Source organism: Panthera uncia, chromosome A2 (genome assembly GCF_023721935.1).
Source record: "Panthera uncia isolate 11264 chromosome A2, Puncia_PCG_1.0, whole genome shotgun sequence".
In the NCBI taxonomy this organism is placed as follows: domain Eukaryota; kingdom Metazoa; phylum Chordata; class Mammalia; order Carnivora; family Felidae; genus Panthera; species Panthera uncia.
Window position 1 is genome coordinate 37,080,075 of NC_064816.1, and position 17,726 is coordinate 37,097,800.

Here is a 17,726-nt window from a genome sequence, read left to right on the forward strand (position 1 = left end):
GTACTTACAACGTGCCAACATCCTATTCAGTGTATTATAGGGACCAAGATGTTTATTCTCTACATGAACCCTCATCCTTTGGAAGGTACTATTTTCGTCTTTAGATACCAGATGTGAAAATTGAGGTTCCAAAGTTTTTTTTGCTCAGCAGAATGTATGAATAAACAAACAGTACCCACTCCTGTCAAGAGTCTTAGGGAAGTGCTATTAAGAATTCTACAGTTTTACTGACCAAAACTTTACCCATGGAAGTTTATCCATTCATTTATTACACACTTAGGAGGAGAAAGGAGATCGGGGGTAACTTAAGAGGCCAAGTGGGTGACCTGTACAGAAATACTGCACATCATCAGTTTTCTGTCCCTATTGCTAACATATTAATATGTCCTAAAAGACGTATAGTTTAACGGGGCTTCGATATTGTGTAAGCCAAATTACCTAGAAAATTCAAATCTAAGTACACATATAAGGTTTAATCCTAAAAGGGATGGGAAATCCACCAGTCTGACCATTTTTTCCTTAGCCACTTGAAAACTCCTACTCATTTTTGAGGACCCAGCCAGGTCTCACTGTTTCTGGGAGGACTTCCAATTTCCCTCCCCCCGCCCTCCTCCTCAACCACATGCACAAAATCCAGAAGTATTCTTGCAGCCCCTGTATCACTGTATTATAATTGACCTTTCTGTCTGCTTTTCAGATAGAAGTATACTGAAATCAAGGATCTGGCGTTAGGACGTAGAAGAGTGAAAGATGGCACACGGATGGCTGACCACAGGGACAGACAGGAGGAACACAGCAATGAATGAACTCCAGGCTCCCTGGAGGATAGATGCATGGTAGTATTTCTGAGGCAATGCCTACCAGCAAGGTAGCGAATCCCATTGGAGACGGCCAGATATTGGGCAGATAACTTTATGGGGAAATTTTCCTGTGATATTCAATCATGCATCACTGGGTTAGGTGATACTTAAAGTTCCTTCCAACCCAATAATCCTATGTATTCACTATGCCTCGAGCGCAGTGCCTTACAAGACACATATGCACAATCTATCTTCCCAGAATTCTAACCCCTTGTTCTGAAACCAGTACCCCTTCACCCGCTTTCCACTGCTTGTGTAAGACGAACGCCATCCATGACTCCTGAGAAAAGCATGTGACCCACTCAAGGCCAAGTATACCTTCACACTACCCCCCCCCCCCCATCTCTGCTTCAGTCCCGGACACTGCTGCAGTGATAGGCATATGGCACACACTGAACCAGAGAACCAGGGAGATCCAAATTCTATGACAGCTACTACAACTCATACGAAAAGATTCCCTTCTGCTGGAGTTGCTATGAAAACAGATTCATGAATGGTTATCATGTATACCACACTTTGGTAAACACCTACAGGAATGAATCCAACCAGAGCGGAGCATAGCCAAGAGACTGAGACAAGACTTAACAGCAAGATCTGAACTCCTTGGTCCAGATGTCCAGAAGCTATTTCCACCATCTGACTTTTCAGCATCATGAGCCAATTAATTCCCCTTCATACCTAACGCTACTCAACAACTAACCACAGAGACCCAACAAATGGTGGGTTCGGTATTGTAAGGCACAGACACATTACAAATGATGGGCTGTTTATGTTAACAAGGAGACATTGATCCTTCCAACTCCGTTAGTAAAACTGTCTTATTTGTGTCACTTGCAACAGGATTTTACATTTTTTCAAGCCTAGTATTTTACTATATGTTTGAAAAACCCTAATATTTTTATTTTTATTTTTTAATTTTTTTTTTTTTAGTGTTTATTTATTTTTTTTTTGAGACAGAGAGAGACAAAGCATGAATGGGGGAGGGTCAGAGAGAGGGAGACACAGAATCTGAAACAGGCTCCAGGCTCTGAGCTGTTAGCACAGAGCCCGACATGGGGCTCGAACTCACGGACTAGGAGATCATGACCTGGGCCGAAGTCGGCCGCTTAACCAACTGAGCCACCCAGGCGCCCCCCTAATATTTTTATTTTTGAAGGCCTAAGTCCTTGGCATACATCCTATAAATCTGTAATTCTACCAATCAAGTAACCAAAGACCTTCTAACTTTGTTAGCCAGTGTTAACCTCTAAGTAGCCCAGAGCTTCACCCTGGTAAATAAAAAGCCATCCGTGAATGTATCCCAAGAAGAAAAGGGACGTTCTGAACCGCTTGCTGGGAGAACACCCCAGGTACAGGACTGCTACTCTGGGAAGGAGACCTTCTTGCTTGCCACACTTTTTCACACAGGTGATTGAGCGGAACAAATCAATTGTTGGGTGGTCAGGAGGCTAATAAGAAATAAAACGAGGGCTACGAAGATGAGGTTAATTAGAATAATGTACCAGAGAAAAAGGACTCAAAGATCTAGAGAAAATGTCTTAACAGGCACATCCAACTGGAGATAGAAGAATGCCAATTAAGTGGCTGTCCTTGTTCTGAATCGCATTGGGACATACTTTTATTTCCCACAGCTCTTGTACCGGCAAAAAGACTTAAAGCATGTGAAAAAATTTAGTAACATCAAACAGGGCCTGTTAGATGGCACTGAAGTCTAGAGGCTCAACAAACCGTGTACGAACAGTCCCAGAATGGAAAATACGTGCTAAAATAACCAGTGCCCGCAAACCTACACAGAAGGCGAATGTCTACACGATAAGACCACAGACCAGGGCAGTTAGGAGCCAAGGCACCAGAGGCACGGTGCCGGGGTTCAAATCCCAGCTCTCCTGATAAGCGAAGAAGTCTGCGTGAGTCATTTGACCTCACCGTGCCTCCGTTTTCTCTGGAAGACAGCGTTTTAGAATCATACCTCTCTCACAGAGTTTTTGTGAGTTAATACATATGTGCTCAGAATCACGTGGGGCACACAGTAAATCCTCAGTAAAAGTAGTATTAGAGAATAGACTTTCTACCAACTGGAGTTATTCTAACAACCGCCGTTTACTAGAATTCCTCAACGTTAGGTTTTTCTCAAGTTCGGAAAATGCTCCTTTTACCTCCTGTTCCTTTTCAAGGGAGAAAGAGGAAACCATGCAAAGCAGGGATAGGTGATAACGTGAACTCCAAGTTCTTCCAGGCAGATAAACCTATATAAAGCCAAGAAGTCCTAAGCACGGTGTATTCTAGGAGTAGAATTTCAGCAAACTGCCACGTTTAGGAAATGGGCCAGGACTGGAAGAACGGATCTGTGTCGCCGTTGATGAACGATCTGGGATAGATATGGACAGAGGCGAGGCACGGCCTCTGCTGATGAGAACGTCTATGTTTACTGACGGTCTGAAGAGTTAGCAGCAAGAAATTCCACCCTGGATGCATCCTCGGCAGCCTCCCCTAACGTGGCATTGAGAGGCCGCCACACCAGACCGCACCCAGACATGCAGTGACGTCTCATTAGAGCAAAAGCCCTTAGAAAGCTCCTAATCTCACCCACTGATACTCAGGCACCCAGGTATTAAAACCCAAGCAGAACAAGAGCTGATCCCCGCGGCCAAGCCTCTTGTGCCAATGGCACGAATCAAGTCTCACCTTACGCTGATCAGCTTCCCCCTTTGTGATTCGTGTTTTCGTTCCTGACATGGTATTGGGAGACAGGGGTGTGCCGTTGGTTTTCAAGACGTAAGAAAGCTGGGTCTCCCCCCTCCGTCATGAGCCTGATAGAAGTTTTTCCTGAACCATCTTCCTGGGCTCAAACTGAACATTAGCGTTTTCTTTGCTAAAAAGGATACGAGGAACCCAACTGGATGCCTTCGACTGTATTTTAATCGTGTTCTTTTCTTGTCAGAAGTCGGAAGGGTATAAGTTACAAGTGAAAATAACCCTAACCATTCCATAAATCACGTAAGTAAGAGTATGGAATGGCATATATTTTACCTTTTACCTTTTACCACCAGAAAAGGTGATGGGATACAGAGAGAGACCTGCTTCAGCTTTCCTACAGCAGATGCACAGAGCAACAGGGCAATGACTGGCCACCTTCCTTAGTGGCAGAAGAAATCAGAGCGAACAACGGAAAATACGCATATCCAGTTCCTTCCAATTGATACAGACCGGAGTTTTCCTTCAAAAAAGCAGCACGCGAATTTTCAGGGCAGATGCATCAAGTGTGTAACTTGTTAAAAGTTAGTGTCTACAGGATATTTGAGATGTAATCTATCATGAGACAGGAGATCAAACCAGCCCTGATTAATTTAAGGACAAAACATATATATCCCCAACCCACAGTCTTTAGCACCGTGAACTCCAAACTTATCTTTTTCTTTTTCTTTTTTTAATGTTTATTTACTCTTGAGAGAAAGAGACAGAGAGACAGAGGCGTGAGAGGGGGAGGGGCGGGGAGAGGGAGACACAGAATCTCAAGCAGGCTCCAGGCTCTGAGCTGCCAGCCCAGAGCCCGACGCGGGGCCCAAACTCACAGACCAGGAGATCACGACCTGAGCTGAAGTCACACGCCAACTGACTGAGCCACCCAGGCGCCCCTTTAATTTCTTTTTCTTTTTTAACTAGGCTCCACGCCCACTGTGGGACTTGAATTCACGACCCCGAGATCTGGAGTTGCATGCCCCACTGACTGAGCCAGGCAGGTGCCCCATGACTCCAAATTTCTAAGGTTTTGTGGATGTAGGTCAGGCTCCAAACCTGATCCTTCTCAGCATTTGAGGTTTATAACTTGAATTACCTGAAACTTGCCACAACCATCCGAAAGTCAACATGTCAACAGCCTATATAAAACAGATCATCCCTCTTAAGCTCATTTTGTCCTTTGGGTTTTAAAGTCAATTCAGTGCATAGAACATGAGCAAATTAATAGGGAATCAAGGCTCTTCACCAACTTTACCAATTTTTTTTAGTACTGCAAGAAAGTGCAATCTGAGTTGGTCACTGTACCTCCCAAAACCCTTTGCTGTTCTTTCTACACCAACAGCATCATTACTGTTCCAGACTCTGTGCAAAGCACTGTACAGGTATCATCTCATTTAATCCTTGCAATAATACTAGGAAGTAGGTAATGCTATTACCCCGGGTCAGATAAGTGAGAGGCCAGAAAGAGGAAGAGAAAGTAATTTGTTCAAGGGCAAAGAGCCAGTGAACCAGGGTGCTGGGATTTGATCTTGGAATCCAATGTCCTTAATTAACCTGTACCACCCACAATACGCTTTAGGCCCAAATGGCAAATGATTCTGTCTTCACAGGGAAGATGATGTATAACCCTTTCTGCATGGGACACACGGAGGATCACTGACTTGTTTCGTAGAGAGTGGAAACCTTCCAGAGAAAACCCAAGGGCAGTATTCTTTTCCTACAATAAAGGTGATGTGTGTGGTTTTATTTCTTCTCTTCCTCTCTCACCCAGATGCGGTCCTCTTAGGTATCATGAAAATACAGAAATTCACAGGGAAATCCCCAAATGGGCTCTATTTCAACAACTGCTAACTGTGAGCATGTCTACCATACGCTGGATACTGTCAGCAGCCAAAGAGACTTGCTGAATCGGGCAGACCTGCCCTGAGCACATCACCTGGCAAACAGGTAGATGCAGAAAACACAAGAGGCTTGGAGCGAGGACAGTAAGAAGGGGGAGGAGGGAAATCTTTAATGTGAGTGTTCCGGGCAGACCTCTCCAAGAAGTTGACGTGTGAACTGGGCAATAAGGAATGAGAGAGTGAGCGTGTGAAACACAGGGAGTGTTCCAGGTAGAGAATACCACAGCACAGAGGCAATGGAGATTTGAGGGCATCTGAGCACGGCAATGGTGCCTAAATGAAATATTTGAGACCATATAGCAAAAGCTCAAGGGTGTCAAGAGTCTCTTGAACAGGGAACATCTTCGAGCCACTATTTCCAGAACATCAAGTGCTGCTCAACAAACAGCCGTCACTGAGACACCGGGGTGGCTCAGTCGGTTAAGCGTCCGACTTCAGCTCGGGTCATGATCTCATAGTTCACGGGTTCGAACCCCATGTCGGGCTCTGTGCTGACAGCTCAGAGCCTGGAGCCTGTTTCGGATTCTGTGTGTCTCTCTCTCTCTCTGCCTCTCCCCCACTCACACACGGTCTCTCTCTCTCTCAAATATATATAAGACATTAAAGAAAAAAAAAAAAAACAGCCACCATCAACTAGGTACCACCAATTCTCAATCTCTGGGACACACTGCCAGTGGGGCCATCCATGGACACGGCTGCAATCCGTGACGCAGTCATGCAGCAGCTTTGATAAGGAGCTGACACTGTTCTTTGAGGGCTGTTCCCAAGAAGATCTGTGGGGGACCAGGGCCTGCCCTGCAGACTCAGCATGGACGCAGGGCCCGGGATGAAACAGGGCAAGATCGGCATCGTGTAGGATCAGCCTGCATGAGTGAAACCCTACAGAGTTTCAGATTATCATCAGCAATACCAACTTGAAAGCAGTTAGCGAATTCTGCTTGCTAGGCAGGCCCACTGTCTGAGTAAGTAAAAAACGGAATAGAAAAAGAATTGCACGCCTCTCAGGGGAAATCGTCAAAAAGGGACCCAGAGATCTAAGTTCTGTTAGCAGGCCGGTCCAACAGCATGCATGGCTGCAGGGCCCTTGAAGACAGGCATCAAAGCCACCTCCCAAGGCTCGACTTAAACTTGTAAGAGAAAACTGGGTTAGAAGCAATGGATTGTGAAACACATACTGTCCACAAGTAAGACGATGACCAATGAACCAGGCACACGACAGTAAAAACTGTTCAAAGATCGGGATTTCTACCACATCACCTGGGCTGTGTAGCACAATGCTGGCATTTATGACCCATCAGGATCTGTGCTAAGCTCTGTAGAAGCATCACCTCACTAGATTTTCACAGGAAGCCCGTTCCCGGTTTTATCCCCAACTCCCAGATGAGGAGGCAGGGGCACAGAGATGTTAAGTAACTCGCTCAACATCATTCAGTCACTCAGTAAACGCAAAAGGTAACATTCGGTTCTAGGCTGATCTAAACTTCAAAGCAGACCACCACACTGCTCTCCTATGCCCATAAACGGCATTCAATAATGTTTGTGAATGCATCAACCACCATGATTCAGGAGAATCTGTCACAGGCTGGTCCAGGCAGAGACTACAGAATGAAGTATGAGAAAGTCTCATTCTATTTATTCTATGAGATACAACTTTTCTAAAATTTTTTGAAATCTTTATTTATTTTTGAGAGAGAAACAGAGTGTGAGCAGGGGAGGAGCAGAGAGAGAGGGAGACACAGAATCCGAAGTAGGCTCCAGGCTCTGAGCTGTCAGCAGAGAGCCCGACGCGGGGCTAGAACTCAGGAACCGTGAGATCATAACCTGAGCCGAAGTCGGATGCTGAACCGACTGAGCCACCCAGGTGCCCCAGAGATACAACTTTTCATATGAATAACATACAGGCCAATCTGAATTAGAAAAATTGGACAGGGGTGACTTACTTGTCTTCCCCATTATCCTAGGTAAGTATTCAGTAGAGATGGGGGGGCCAGCAAATCACAGAGATACAGAGTGGACAGCTCTGTCCCTTCTTTGAGGGACAGTGCAGCCATCAGCAACATCCCCTGCAGACAATGGCATGACGAGAACTGGAATGTAAGCTTCTATGTCACTAGCACCTCAGGCTTGTACTCAAGCTTTGACAGAAGCTTATATCCAAAGGACACAAAATTCATTACAAAATTCTTGAGTTTAAATTTTGGTTGATAGCTCTCTTGGGAAAGAAATCCATTTCTCAGATTTGCCACGGCACTTTCAGTAAGAATATTATGGTCCTAAAATATTTACTGGGGTATGTATCTCCAGTGAGAATCAAATAAGCTTAAATTCAAACATGGAAAATTCAAATTAGAGATTATACACACAAGTCAATTGATGACAGAAGACATTCACCAAAAAGAAACAAAAATTAAACCTGTAAGAAAAATTCACACTGGGGTTTTGTAGAAGTAATTACAATTGTGGTTCAGTAAGCAATGACCTTTTTCTTCCTTACTAGGAGAACAGGGAATTTATCTGGACATCAAATTTCTCAAGTCTAAGGATACACTTCCCTTATGTCCTTAATGTTAGGGGTTGTTAAAAGGCTTAAGTGGAAGTCATTAAGACTTCATGGAAAATTGTGTAAAGAGGCCTGCTTCAGCTGAAAGGCTAATTTTTTCATTCCTTGCATTTCTGCTTCTCTTCAGGATGTAGAGGCAATGGCTGGAAAGCCAGCAGCCATCATGTGAGCTTGAAAACAAAACAACCCTTGAACAGGCAGGCGGAGCAGAAAGACAGACAGCACTAACTGCTCTCCTCCAGATACCTTTTATCAGACAGAATATGCAATAACGTTTTTAAACTTAGATGCATCTCTGCTACTAGAAAACAATTCTTAAATGATATGATGATATGAAAACATGTCTGAAGACGATCCCGTTTTTCCTCTCAGGAAAAAAATGAGAAAATTCATGAATTGGAATTGTGATTCACCAAGCTGTTTAAGTATGACTTTCCCTCTTAATTACAACTACGAGTCCAGGAAGCATATTTGCCGAACCAGTCTCTATGTTGTGACATGCAACACTTGTGAAATTCAAACATAGCTGGAGACATCCAAAGCATTATTGTTTATTAAGGACCTTATTAAAGGTGGAAGATCTTAAACCACTTGCAGAATCTGATGATTAAAAGAAATTTAATCGTTGTTCATTGGCATTTGATCTTTAGCCTGCCATAATCTACCCATAGATCCCTTCATCCATATTTGATACTCAAGAGACATTTCAACAGCTTGTCCATCAACTGCAGAGGGGAAGGAACGTACAGAAAAACCACATTACTTAGAAAATAAAAGAGCTTTCCCCCACACTCATTTAGCTCATGAAAGCCCAATATGATTAAAAGGGTGAAGAAGGCAGACTCCACTACGTGAACCAGAATGACTGTAGAGAGCCATCTATTATACTTGTAAGGAGTTTCGAAATTTTCAAAGTGCTTTCATATACATTATATCTTGTTTCATCCTTAAAACTACACCCTGTGTGGTAGGAAGGGCAGGTATTTTTTTTATTATTATTATTCTCGTTTCTTCTTGATAAATGGTTTGCTCGAGATCAGAGGAACCGCTACCCAGGGAGGTATCCTCTTTACCTTTTTGATGCTTAGGTGAGGGGTCAGCAAACTACGGCCTTTGGGCCAAATATGGCCCAGTGGCTGTTTCTGGAAACAGTTTCACTGAACCAGTCAAACCCATCTGTTTACATATTGTGCATGGATGATTGTGATGGCACATCGGGAGAGTTGACCACAAAGTTGCAACAGTGACTGTATGGCCCACGAGGCTGCCAATGCTTATCATCTGGCTGTTTTAGAGACAAAATCTGCACTCTCTGTATCAGATCACCTTTCCACGAATATGATCCAGGTTACAGATCCTACTCTTGCAAGCCAGAAAGCTAGCCTGGAGGACAACAAACTTATTATTGCTGGCTGTAGAATTCTGGCTTAATAATGACTCATCCCATTACCTTCTGAGGAATTACCACATGTTCTACGGGGCCGCCCGCAAAGATGGACCCCAATTCTTAAGCGGGATGCAATAGTAGTAATGTTTGCCACTTACCCTGAGCTTTTAACGAGTCTCACAGCCATAAAAAGCTGGGGGGGGTCACTGGTTGGAGGCAGGCATAATGCCACAGGACTGCAACACACGGAGGGACACTGAAAGCAGAGAGAATAGGAGAGGTTTAACTGAAGAGTCCCAATTTTTTTTTAATGTGTATTTATTTTGAGAGAGGGAGGGAGAGACAAAGCATGAGCGGGGGAGGGGCACAGAGAGAGGGAGACACAGAATCCGAAGCAGGCTCCATGCTCCGAGCTGTCAGCACAGAGACCTACGCGGGGCTTGAACTCACGAACAGTGAGGTCATGACCTGAGCTGAAATCTGACGCCGAACCTACTGAGCCACCCAGGTGCCCCGAAGAGTCCCGATTGTGATGCTTCAAAAGCCAGGCATTCACAGGAGCCTCGGGTATTCCTTGCGGACACGCAACTTTAACATCCAATATGCGATCACGTATCTAAGCGTCTATTTTACCTTTCCCCTTACAGCATCGGCGTTTCATTTGCTCATACGCTGAATTCAGTATCAGAGAACACAGGAGAAGGAAGCAAAATGGTATGCAGCTGGGGAAACTGTCACCTGTGAAGGCACTGACATTTACTTACAAGGAAGAGTTCCTTTAACGCCCGTCCTCTTTCATTGTTTAGGATAAATTCTCATAATGAGCGCGTTAAGCTATCCTGAGAAATAAGGGCCAGGTGGATCCCTGAGTCCAAATGTGGATTCTGCCTTGGGTTTGAGTCTTTCAGTCTCTACCAATGCATCTAAGCAGAAACGACAAGTGGAAATAAATATATGTGGGCACACATGCACACAAGCACCAAGCACCCTGTTTAGGAAAAAAAAAAAAAAAAGGACAAGCTATCTCGCCTGGCAGCCAAACACCAAACCTTACTTGCCGCAGCTCATGGCTCTTTTTCCAGCTGCATTTCAAATGCACAACAGGGAGGCCGTGACACGGCCTCCTCATGGCAACAGCCAGCCTGTGTATGCGCACACGGGTGGAGGCTGTGAGCTTTCACGGCTTGGTGAGGTTATGAGTAGAACATTGACCGAGTCCAATTCCAAGTAAGCTGAAATTGCTGACAGATAAGTCAACTCATCCTCAAGCAGTTTCAGAGAGATTTTATGAATAGCAGCCGGTAGCAAGGTTTTGCACGCCAGGCCTTTTCTGCATAGATCCTGGGGACGATAATGCCACCTATGCAGCCCTCAAGGTGACAGGAGCCACCGTAACACGGGGAACCGGAACTCCAGAATGAGTAGAAAGCCTGAGATCCGCCGCGTGCACGTGTGCCGTTCTCTCCCAACAGCCAACTCAGACAAAAATCCACGAGCGACACGTCTTCTAAGTCTCATCAGAGAAGTTGAAACTGAAAAGGAGGTGTATGAAGTTCTCGTGATTTGAATAGTCACGTCGTAGCTCCGGAAACTATGTGGGCTGTCTGTCTACCAGAGCTCGGAAGAGGGTTAAGGGCTGGTGTTCTCAGTGAGCGCCTCTTCTTGGTAAGAGATGAACTCAGGCCAGGTGGGTCCACGTGACGTGTCCTAGGTATGCACTGCCTATGTGAGTGTAAACCGTTTGCCAAATGTATCACGGCTTAAGCATCTTCCTTCTTCGATGAATTGAACGTGCTGCGTTAGCAGCCTCGCTCTTCAACGAGGCAGCTTAAGTGCAGGGTAAGAACGCATCAAAAATATTTTTAAAGATGATTTCAGTTGGCAAAGGCTGTAATCGTTCAAACTTAATTGGTGAACTCATTAATGAGCAACTGCCACCACAAGAAAGAGGGCCATTGTCATCGACTTATCAGAGCAATGAGATAACGAAGTTAATTATATTGTTTTCAGGGGGTTTACACTTGCTTCCTTTTAAAGTCTACATTTCCCAAACATTTGTTCTGACACTCCATGTGTTTGCTCCCCTTTTTAAAAAACCTATCAGCCGTGGGCTCCTCAAGGAAAAGTCGGCAGATCACAGCCCTAACATCAGGGCAAAGCAACTGGAAAACTTTTCTACCCTTTATTATCTACTTATAAAATGTTATAAGCCTGTAAACTAGTTAATTTATGAGCCGTGTTAATAATTTGCTCACACTCGATCGCAGGTTTCGCAAACACCGTTTCCAGGGATGGAGGCGGATAATTTGTGGGTCCGGCTTCTCTCCTAAGGGGACACTAATTTGACACAGTAACATGACATAGATGGTGGGGCACACTAATGACCACACTCCAAGACGTGGCTGTCAGCCTGTCGCTCCAGTGAGAAGCAGCTCGCCTTCGCTGCTGCTCAGTACACGATGCTCAACTAATTATTCAGACAGGGACATTAATGAGAACCCTCCTGTTTATTTTCAACATACTAACCAGCGCTTAGCTTCCATTTGTCTGATATGGTCACTGATAAAATGGGTTTCATGAATAGTAAATGTGAACTCCAATACAACAAAGAAGCACTGGAGAAAAAGGAATAGCTGACTGGAAAACTATCCTTGTCGACTCGAGTTGTTTTCTGCCTCAAATGTCGCCAACGACAAAGTGACAGGTACTAGGAAAGGCCAGGAGTACCAGGGAAGCTAACAGGAGTATTTTTAACCACATACGTCCAGGTACAATCTTGACTTTTGACCGAAGCCACTGGATTGCAATATGGTCAAGAGCAACTTCGATCTGAAATAAATTTTACTAAATTTATGACACTGAATACATTTTTTTGGAAGTTGTTTTTCCATGGAATGACCAAAAAGTTTATTAGCTTATATGTGCTTTTTCAACATTAGAAAAGTTTGATCTTTGGTGAAACTACCTCAAATGTGATTTTACAAACATCACTAAATGCAACCCTCGTTTTTTGTTTGTTTGTTTTAAATGTATTGGGAAACCGTACCTACTGAGGGTTTTTTCAGAAGTGTTCTTCAACATCCTCTTATACATCCTATTTCTAGGCTACTAAACCTTGCAATCAAGTTCTTTCTACTTTACATTAAATTTCTATTTGGGTATGATAAAGTTTGTCCTTCATTTTATGGTTAGTATATTCCTAAAATTTTCATACAATCATAATTTAAAATGAGTAACTTTAAAAAAAGGTATGCTTATATCTACTAGAGGTATTGAAAAACTGAAAACACTCCTGATGTGGTTCATTGGAAAACGTACACTTTGAATTAAGTAACAGTGGTAGTATTTCAACAAATGTTCTCTCTGGCATCTTGATAAGGAATTCTACTCAATACTGTGTATGACTTCTGATTTTATAGAACAGCAAAATAAGTAGGGGTCCACATAGATCTCTTTGGGAATGAAAATGTCATTGAGTGTAAAATTTGAAGAAGTACGTATTTCTAAACTTACAATAGATCTGTGATTTTAAAAAGTCAAAATACATAAATCGCACCTAACATGTGAGAAGCAGATTCAGATTCCAGACTAAGTTTTAAACATGTTTTTAAACCAGTATACAGATTCACTCTCTCATGGGCACTACTGTCTCCAAATGATGCTATTTCCAGGGGTACCTGACCTGTTAACAGATTCTCAGATTATTGGTATCTGTGCAGTTTAAATATGGTAAGTATTCATCCTCCATAATAACCTAAAAAGGTACGGCCAGTGTGTGGCACAGACCAGCTAGATGCCAATCAATTCATTTCTTCTTCCTGGATGCAGAGGAGGGATGTATTTCCCAGCTTCCTTTGCTGTTAGGTGGGGCCTTGTGACTAAGTTCTGGTGAAATAGATCAAAGTGGGTATGTTACTTTCATTCTGACCCTGAAGTTTCCTGAACATCACTAATGTCCTCCCTCCTCCCTTAACTGTGCACCCAGTGCTCCAGTGGAGAACTCCCAGTTCCTGCAGATGGTGGAGTCAGTGGATGGAATTTGCCAAGGGCCCAGAAACACAATCGAGGGCCACCACCCCTGTCCCTCACCAGCCAGCACCAGCCTGAGCTGCTTAAGAAATAAAACTGCACCAAGTTAAGGCTCTGAGATTCAGGAATGTTTGTTATAACTACCGGCATCTCTTACCTGAATAAATAGAGCTTTCTAATTTCTCCCTGGCTCCCAAGTCATACCTGAATCTCCAGGCCACTAAACCTAAACAGAAGCATGGTAAATCTGGAAAAATTCCAAACTTTTGCTGTGATTATTTGCTCCTCTAATTAAGCTGTGAATAGAAACTGCATCAGGTGTATGCAGCTTTCCTTCTTAATCTCACAGCCCTGTCAGGAGATCTGATCCCATTTTATAGATGCGAATACCAAGCCTCTAAGAAGTGAAATACAAGCAAACAATGCAAATGTATATCCAGTTGACATTTTCCTAATTGAATGCCTCTTGCCTTTTAATATCTAAATTTTATAGAAAATACTTATTTCTAAAGCAAACATTTTTAGCTCTTGCTTATAAAAGAAAAAGTTCTATGACATTCTCCAAAATTAAATAGAACATTTTTAATGAAATGTGTGAGGGGAAGTGTCAAGTTACAATATAATTGGTATTATGTCAGAAACTTCTGTAGAGGTTTTGAAAAGGGAGCAACAAAGGGGATGCGTCTCAGATGTTCTTGGTGAAAAGAAAAAGCCATATTTAAAACATATGTACATATTGTTATGCTGAGATCACACTGGTAATCAATGTTTTACATATTTTTATATTTTAATGTGATAGTAGAGATAGATAGATAGATAGATAGATAGATAGATAGATATGGCATTTGCTATGCTTTCATCATATTTTAGAATAAGGATTGACAAACTTTTTCTGTGAAGGGCCAGAGCGTGAATACTTCAGACTAAGTTGCTAGAAGTTCTCTATCGCAACTACTCAACAAAGTCCTTGTAATAAGAAAGTAACCACAGTAAGTAACACAAATAGGTATTGTGTTCTGATAAAACCTTATTTGCAAAAACAGGTACTGGTCCCGAGAGCTGTATTCTGCCATCTCCTGTTTTAGAAAATTGATTGGTGGGGGAGGGAGTTTGCATACCGACACATAACATTATGATTTCTCCTACATAAAATAATGGGAAATAGTCTTTGGTTCGCATTTTCACCCACGGCATCTGATCGCCTTCCTTTGCCCAAGTTTCAAGGGATAGGTGGATGGCCGTGCTCAGTCTCCATGTGAGTTCTAACCCTGCGGTTCATTCTTCCCTCTAAGTCGTACACCTGTCAAAGGGCTCACTGCCCGTACAAGGCTCTTACAGGTATCCCATGCCTTTTAAACAAAATCCAAGTACTTCTGTGACAAGAAGAAAAAGCTGACGGTTCTGCCCAACTGGCTCAGTCAAGTCTGTGCATTAAGGTAATGCAGACAACAGCCACCTTGGAGTGACCTTATATTAAGGACTTCTTAACAATAAAAGAAAGCAAAATAAATAACATGTAGACTGAAAAGGTCACTAGGGGAATGAGTGCTAGGAGCAAGAAATGACACCTCTAAAGTTTCCAATTTAGTCACGAAGTCTTCCCAAATTAGAATCAAACACTTTTCCTGGTTTTACAGGATGTACCTTGTTAACCAGTTTCAGAATAGGAGCTACGTGTCCAATGATTAAAACAAACAAACAAACAAACAAACACAAAACAGAGATAATGTATCAAATGTATTGCCTTATTATTCTCTTAAGAATGTAATGTTGTAACAAGGTTTTAGTTCAGCCTTTGTTTTGGTTTTTGTTTTTTTGTTTTTTGTTTTTTGGGGTTTTATTGGATGACAGAGTTCAGAGACATGCTTTTTTAAAAAATCTCGGTTCCCCATTAATGTTTTATTGTAAGACTGAAGTGCGCAAGGTGGCTTTAGACATAAATGGACAAATTTTATGAATCTGTTTTACCTAAAATGTCAGTAACAATAGAACAAAAGCCAGTAAATGATAGACCAGTCTGACAAAGGAACATTTTAGAGTCATTAAAAATGATAGTGGAAACAGGGAAATGTGTGCAAACGCTTGCTGTAATGTGATATGAAACAAGCAAGATAGAAAAACTGTACCAACTATATAAAAGTAGGTGTCAATAACGAAACAAGAAAAAACAGTAAAACTAACAGTTGTGCCCTGGAGGAAATGGGACTAGGTGAGATTTTTTCTTCAGAATTTTTGTATGTTTGGTATTCAAAAACAAGCAATATCGAAAATATCGGTTATAGAATCTGAAAAAGTTCTCTGAACTTCAAAAAGAAACATCTGTTTTACATTTATACTCATTTATCAGTGGCTTCTGATTGGCTTTTTTTCAGACCAGAAGTATCTTGAGAGCAGAGATTTGTGTTATCTCTCATGTCCCAAACATAGGGTTTATAGCCCCTTACGCACTCAATTCAGATTCCTTGAATCAACTGAATGGTCTTACTTAAGTCCTTCCGGTGGGATTACACGAGTAAATTAAATTTTTATACTTGAGCCCTTAAAAATATGTAAATAATTTTGTTTAAAGAAGTTGACTGCTTGTGGATCACAGCTGTCAGTAAACTGCCTGCTACATAATGACACTTTCTCCCCTCTCCTTTTGCCATGATGACACACGACAACTTGTCTTTTAATAACTTAAAACAATTCCGAGTCATTTGCTCATTAAATGCAAAATACATCTTGATCACCAAGCCTGGCATTTCATAAATATTTACCCCAAATGCACTGCCTGCTTTGAAGCTGGGACGGTAGGCTCCTGATTGACAAGTAACTTCTGGGCAGAAAACGGGAGACCTCTCCCTCACGTCAGCGGGGAGAAGGGCACCGTGCTGTGTTCACACTCACTCTCCTGTGGAGGCTCTTCTCCCAACAGCCAAAAAACACACAGCAAGTGGGATCATCCTTTACTGTTTTCTCTCTCTCCATCCATCTATCTCTCAGACAGGAAGATACACACACGCACACACACACACACACACATGCATATCCACCCTGCACAAACTCCCTGCTTGCATACTTTCACTGTCTCCCCAGTACTCTGAGAGTAAAGATCAAAACCCTTCCCTTGACCTTTACAATGCCCTCATAATCTGGCTGTTGAAGACCTCTCCACTGGCCCGGCCAAGCTTCTCCCTGAGTTGGAAGGAGAGCAAGAAGGGAGACAGATGACTATAAAGATTTCAGCTTCTTTCCTGAGAACCACCATGATCAGCAAGACAATACGAGAAGAAATATATCTTTACTTAAAAAAAATAGGGCATCACAAAGTAAATACTTAAGTACATATTTTCATCACTTAATGTATCATGAAAAATTTCCCCTATCACCTTCTGGGAAAAAATAAACTGAGATCAGTACACACACACAAAATCAAAGTCTTCAAAAGCAACTTTAGTTTTCTCCTTAAAACCTAACTCTCGGTGCCTAGGTGCTCTGCCAGCCAATACCAATGGCAAGTGGGGAGGGCTCAGGTGGTCCTCACCACGGGTGAACTCTTTTCTCCAAACCTGTCACCTCCAGCAGGAGAACAGAAAAAGCCACTTGCAGAGCATAAACAGGGCCTGTTATTCAAAAGCCAATCTGTGTATCGTCAGACTGATTTACCACTTGGGATAGAATATTTCATTGGATGGCGCAGGGAAAGCATGCTACGGCCTTGGCTCATCAACAAATCTCCCTGCCCAATCCCAGAGGAAGACGGGCTCTTGGTTGGGATTTAAATGAAAGATATTCTCCTCGTGACATGCCTCTGAGGGCTATCACTCTTCCTGATCTCTGGGAGAACAAGGGTATTTATTGATGAGCAGGCTACAAAAACAGAAGGTGCTATGCTTCTTTTTGATCAAAGCCCAGTGGCTAAAACCAAAGTAACATGTTGTTTGGGACTATCACATGATAACTAATTCCATTTCATTTTCTTCTTCCTGGGGACACAGGCGGATTACATTGCCCAATTTCCCTGGCATTTAGGCTGAGGCCACATGACTGATTGCTGGTCACTCAGATGGGAGTAGAAACAAGGCCAATCACTTACGAGCATGACAAATACAGTTCCTGTCCCCCCAAAACTACGGGGACCCCACATTCCTTGCAGCAAGTGCAGAATGGGGGAGGTTGAGCAGACACACACTGATGTGAAAAGAGCCCCACGTATACCTTTATCATGTTAAGCTTCCAAAATGTGTGCGCTGTTAGTCACAGAAGCT

At 42.8% G+C, this 17,726-nt stretch overlaps 1 protein-coding gene across 9 annotated transcripts in view; it reads right to left on the minus strand.

Annotated features, from left to right (window-relative positions):
- Positions 1-17,726, minus strand: part of FOXP1 (forkhead box P1) — a 695,473-nt gene that overhangs the window by 375,382 nt on the left and 302,365 nt on the right. For 8 of the 9 annotated variants that reach the window (XM_049642699.1, XM_049642700.1, XM_049642704.1 and 5 more), the window contains one exon: positions 9,606-9,703. The exons of the other annotated variant lie outside the window; for it this stretch is intronic. The gene's annotated coding sequence lies outside the window, so the exon portion shown is untranslated. The remainder of the gene's footprint in view (positions 1-9,605; positions 9,704-17,726) is intronic. 9 annotated transcript variants of the gene reach the window in all.